Source organism: Stenella coeruleoalba, assembly GCF_951394435.1.
Source record: "Stenella coeruleoalba genome assembly, chromosome: 3".
NCBI lineage: Eukaryota > Metazoa > Chordata > Mammalia > Artiodactyla > Delphinidae > Stenella > Stenella coeruleoalba.
Genome location: NC_137148.1, coordinates 128,324,199 through 128,330,198, shown reverse-complemented (window position 1 = coordinate 128,330,198; position 6,000 = coordinate 128,324,199). Strand labels below are relative to the sequence as shown.

General features: G+C 37.4%; 1 protein-coding gene across 1 annotated transcript in view; it reads right to left on the bottom strand.

The window, feature by feature from the left end:
- Nucleotides 1-1,009: 1,009 nt before the first annotated feature.
- G3BP1 (G3BP stress granule assembly factor 1) overlaps nucleotides 1,010-6,000 on the bottom strand; it is a 1,009,408-nt gene continuing 1,004,417 nt past the window's right edge. Inside the window, exon 26 of the transcript XR_013827805.1 lies at nucleotides 1,010-1,273. The gene's annotated coding sequence lies outside the window, so the exon portion shown is untranslated. The remainder of the gene's footprint in view (nucleotides 1,274-6,000) is intronic.

The following is a 6,000-nucleotide window of genomic DNA, read 5'->3' as shown; positions in this document are numbered from 1 at the left end:
TAAAGCAGAAAGTAGTCAGTTGCATACAGCAAACCCCAAGTCTAAAATTGCTCCCAAAGTCAATTTTCAGATGCTTTATTGTCTATTCAGGTATTCCACAGATGCAGGGTACATCCATTTGATTGTGGACATTTAAGCCACTGCTTCTGAGGCTGCATGGAGAAATTTCCCTTTCTCTTCTTTTTTTCTGCACAGCTCCTGGGGTTCAGCTTTGTAATTGGCTCTGCCTCTACCTTTAGGTCGTCTTCTGGCATCTGTTCTTCACCCAGACATGACAGAGTTAAAGCGACGGCTGTTTAGGGGGCCCTGGCTCACTCAGGCCGGGGGGAGGGAGGAGTACAGGATGCAGGGTGAGCCTGCGGCAGCAGAGACTGCCATGATGTTGCAACAGCCTGAGGCGTACCTTGTGTTCTCCCGGGGAAGTTTTCCCTGGATCACAGGACCCTGGCAGTGGCGGGCTGCACAGGCTCCCGGGAGGGGAGGTGCGGATAGTTACCTGTGCTTGCACACAGGCTTCTTGGTGGCTGCAGCAGCAGCATTAGAGTTCCATTTCTATCTCTGCTGTCTGTGCTGACTGCCGCAGCTCACGCCTGTCTCTGAAGCTCATTTAGGCGGTGCTCTGAATCCCCTCTCCTCGTGCACCCTGAAACAAAGGTCTCTTGCCTCTTAGGCAGGTCCAGGCATTTTCCCAGACTCCTTCCTGGTTAGCTGTGATGCCCAACCCTTTCAGGCTGTGTTCACGCAGCCAACCCCAGTCCTCTCCCTGGGATCTGACCTCCGAAGCCCGAGCTTCAGCTTCCAGCCCCCGCCCGCCCCGGTGGGTGAGCAGGCAAGCCTCTCGGGCTGGTGAGTGCTGGTCGGCACTGATCCTCTGTTCAGGAACTTCTCTGCTTTGCCCTCCGCACCCCTGTTGCTGTGTTCTCCTCCATGGCTCTGAAACGTGCCCCCCGCCCACCCTCCTGTCTCTGCCAGTGAAGGGGCTTCCTAGTGTGTGAAAACTTCCTCCTTCATGGCTTCCTCCCAGAGGTGCAGGTCCCGTCCCTATTGTTTTGTCTCTGTTTTTTCTTTTTCTTTTGCCCTACCCTGGTACATGGGGAGTTTCTTGCCTTTTGGGAAGTCTGAGGTCTTCTGTCAGTGTTCAGTAGGTGTTCTGTAGGAGTTGTTCTACATGTAGATGTATTTTTGATGTATTTGTGGGGAGGAAGGTGATATCCATGTCTTACTTCTCCACCATCTTGAAGGTCCCCTGCCAGTTATACATTCCTGAGTTGCTCTGCATAATAAAATGTATACTAAACAGTTGTTTTAAGATACACAATTGTATAATGTGTCAGTTGTTCTCCAGAGGGACAGTTTATACCATCATGAGCCCTACATAAACAGACATTTTCCGGGCTATCACAATTAACTGATATTATCAAAGTATTTCATATTGTCAGTTTACTGGGGGGGGGGGGAAATGTTCTGCAACTGTATATCTTTAATTCACAATGATGCTGAGAATTATTTATTTTATTTTTAATCACACTTATTTATTTATTTATGTTTGTGTTGGGTCTTCATTGCAGTGCAAAGGCTTCTCATTGTGGTGGCTTGTCTTGTTGCAGGCGTGAGGGCTTCAGTAGTTGTGGCATGTGGACTCAGTAGTTGTGGCTTGCAGGATCTAGGGCGCAGGCTCAGTAGTTGTGGCGCACGGGCTTGGTTGTTCCACGGCATGTGGGATCTTCCTGGACCAGGGCTCAAACCCGTGTTCCCTGCATTGACAGGCAGATTCTTAACCACTACGCCACCTGGGAAGTCCATGCTGAGAATTATTTAGTGTGTACGTTTGCACTGGTCTTTAGTGAGTTGGTTTTTCATAGCCTTTGTCTCTTTTTTTAATGGATCACTTGCCCATTTTTATTGATTTGCGGGTCTTACTGATGTATTCTAAGTTCTTAATTTGTTAGATAAATTGCAAATGTATTCTCCCAACTGGTTGCTCTCCTTTGAAATGTGTCTTTTTTAAAAGTTTTTATTTTTGAAGTACAGTTGATTTTTAATGTTGTGTTAGTTTCAGGTATACAGCAAAGTGACTCAGTTATAAATACAAATGTATATCCAGTTTTTTCAGATTCTTTTTCTCATTTAGGTTATTATAGAATATTGTGTAGAGTTCCCTGTACTATACAGTAGGCCCTTATTAGTTATCTATTTTATATTTAGTAGTGTGGGTATGTTAATCCCCATCTCCTAATTTATCACTTCCCTTCACGTTTCCCCTTTGGTAACCATAAGTTTGATTTCAACAGATCTGTGAGTCTGTTTCTGTTTTGTAAATAAGTTCATTTGTATCATTTTTTATTAGAATCCACATATAAGTGATATCATATGATATTTGTCTTTCTTTATCTGACTTACTTCACTTGGTATGATAATTTCTAGGTCCATTCATGTTGCTACAAATGGCATTATTTCATTCTTTTTACAGCTGAGTAATATTCCACTGTATATTTGTACCACATCGTCTTTATCCATTCATCTGTCAATGGACATTTTGGTTGCTTCCATGTCGTTGCTATCATAAACAGTGTTGCAATGAACATTGGGGTGTGTGTATCATTTCAAATTATACGCCCAGGAGTGGGGATTGCTGGATCATATGGTCATTCTATATTTAGTTTTATAAGAAATCTCCATACTGTTCTCCATAGTGGCTGTACCAATTTACATTCCCACCAACAGCATAGGAGGGTTCCGTTTTCTCCATACCTTCTCCAACATTTATTGTTTGTAGATTTTTTGATGATGGCCTTTCTGACTGGTGTGAGGTGATACCTTGTTGTAGTTTTGATTTGCAGGTCTCTAATAATTAGTGATGTTAAGCATCTTTCCATGTGATTTTGGCAATCTGTCTGTCTTCTTTGGAGAAATGTCTATTTAGATCTTCTGCCAATTTTTGGATTGGGTTGTTTGTTTTTTTAACACTGAGCTGCATGAGCTGTTTGTATATTTTGGGGATTAATCCCTTGTCGGTCAGTTTATTTGCAAGTATTTTCTCCCATTCTGTGGATTGTCTTTTCATTTTGTTTATGGTTTCCTTTGCTGTGCAGAAGCTTATAAGTTTAATTAGGTCCCATTTGTTTATTTTTGTTTTTATTTTCATTACTCTAGGAGGTGGATCAAAAAGACATTGCTGCAATTTATGTCAGAGAGTCTTCTGCCTATGTTTTTCTCTAAGAGTTTTATAGTGTGTGGCCTTACATTTAGGTCTTTAAACCATTTTGAGTTTATTTTTGCGTATGGTGTTAAGAAGTGTTCTAATTTCATTCTTTTACATGTAGCTGTCCAGTTTTCCCAACACCACTTATTGAAGAGGCTGTCGTTTCTCCGTTGTAGATTAATTGACCATAGGTGCATGTGTTCAGGCCTCCCAAAAAGAGGGGCTGTGTAGATATTCTTGCTTTCAGTCGAAGACCCTGAAGAACTAAGCCATTATGAGTGAGCAAACCAAAATAGAGCAGGGCTTACAAGACGAAAGCTCAGCCATGAAAAATTGTCATTCCTGGTTGGATTCAGGTGCTTGTGCCTCTAGTCTAACTTCCTGCCAATAAGAGAACTAATTCATGTCTGGAAAAAGACATCGCCATCCTGAATCTCTGAAATTTTCAATATGAAATGTCTGGCATTCAATAAAAACTTACTAGGTTCATAGTGAGACAAAGGGATATCTTCAGGTGAAACAAAAATAAACTCAGAAGTACAGGAAGAGATGAAGAACACAAGAAAGTGTAAATATATAAACAAAACTATATGAACACTGATAAGTTAAAACAACAATGATAAAGTATTCTGGAGTTTTAAATATGTAAAGTTTAATTTAAATATATGATAGCAACAGCACAAAAGGTATGAAGGGGCTAAAGGTAAGAAGGGGTTAAATGATACCTAAATGTTTTAAGGTACTTTGGAAATTGGAAAAAAGCCTGAATTTATGATAAATGCTAATAAGTTAATAAGGCATAGTAGCATATCTCGAGTAATTAAAATAATTTAAAAGTGTGACAAGTGACAAAATGAAAAGGAAAAATCAGTGAGTAAAGCAATAATAGATTAATTTTTGAATAGAAAGAAAAGGCAGAGTAACATGAGGAAAGTAACTTGAGATAGCTGACTTAACTATTTGGACTTAAATATATCATTCTACTCACTGTTTAAGTGTTCATACTGAATCTTACTGGACTACATATTCCACTTAAAAGATTAAGTTTGTCAGACTGGACTTAAATTACGTTATATTGCTTACAAGAGACACAATTTAAGTAATAGGAACACAGAAAAAATTGAAATTAAAGGTACATAAGAAAGTGTACTATGTAAACCCTAAATGATGAGAACTAGTATGATTATACTAATATCAAAAAGTGTAAAATTTAAAAGAATTACTAGAGATTATGTGAAACATATCATTATGATAAAATACTTAATCCACACACATACACTCACAAAATAAACATAACTCCAAACTATAAAACTAGTGAAAGAACCTGGCATATGTTTAAAATGGATAACCAGCAAGGACAGGGAACTCTGCTCAATATTCTGTACCAACCTAATTGGGAAAAGAATTTGAAAAAGAATAGATACATTTATATGTATAACTGAATCACTTTGTTGTAAACCTGAAACTAACACAACATTGTTAATCAACTATACTCCAATATAAAATAAAAAGGTAAAAGAAAAAAGAACCTGGCATAAGGAAAAGAACTAGTCAAATCAATAATCATTACAAGAGATTTTTAGTATCTCTCAGTAACTGACAGAACAGAAAGGGCAATAATGATGCAAAGATTTTTAAAATACAACTAACAAAACGGATCACACACAGACACATATATGTAAAAAACAACTGCAAAATGTGTAAGTCTACATGGAATAGTTATCAATATTGACCAATTGCTAAGCCATTTAATCAACTGTGAACAAATTTGAAGTTTTAAACACACATAGTAGGTTTTTTTAACTAGGCAGAATTAGACAAAAATTAGTAAAAAAATTAACTAATTTTAAGTTAACTAAGTTAACTTTAAAAATCCTTAAATGTTTAGAAATTAATCAGAACATCTGAATAACAGTACTTGACAAAAGTCAACACACCCTTTCATGATAAAAACACTCAACAATTTAGGAATAAAATGAAATTTCCTCAACTTGATGATGGACATCTATGAAAAACTATGGCTATCATCAGACTTAAGTGTGAATGTCTGAAACGTTTCCTTCCAAAATCAGGAACAGGACACAAATATTTATTCTCATTGCTTCTACTTAACATTGTACTGGAGCTTCTAACTAGGTCAGTTAGCACGAAAAAAAAAAGTGATTCAGATTGGAAAAGAAGTAAAAATCACTATTTGCAAAAAACATGATTTTATATAGAGAGAACCCCAAAGACTCGACCAAAAAAAACTATTAGTGCTAATAAATTACTCAAAAGATACAGATCAATAGAAAAAAATTAGTTACATTTTTAAGAACTAACAATGAACAATCTGAAAAGGAAATTGGGGAAACAATTCTATTTAGAATAAAATGTGTGAAAATATCTTTTTAAAATAAGTGCAATACTCGTACACTAAAGCCCGTAATACATTGTTGAAAAAAAATTGAGGCAGATCTAATAAATGAAAATTGCTTCATGATCATGGATTGGAAGACTTGACATTGTTTAGATAGCAATTTTCCCCAAATTGATCTTCAGATTCAATGTGATCCCAGTCACATTCCCAACTGCCATTTTTGGAGAAATAAATAAGCTCATCATAAAACTCATAAGAAAATACAAGGAGCCCTGAATAGCCAAAATAATATTGAGAACGAAGAACAAAGTTGGAGGATTTACACTTCCTTATTTCAAAACTTACAATAAAGTTACAGTAATCAAGACAGACAGTATGGTACTAGCATAAGGACAGACATATAGACCAATGCATTAGAATTGAGAATCCAGAAATAACC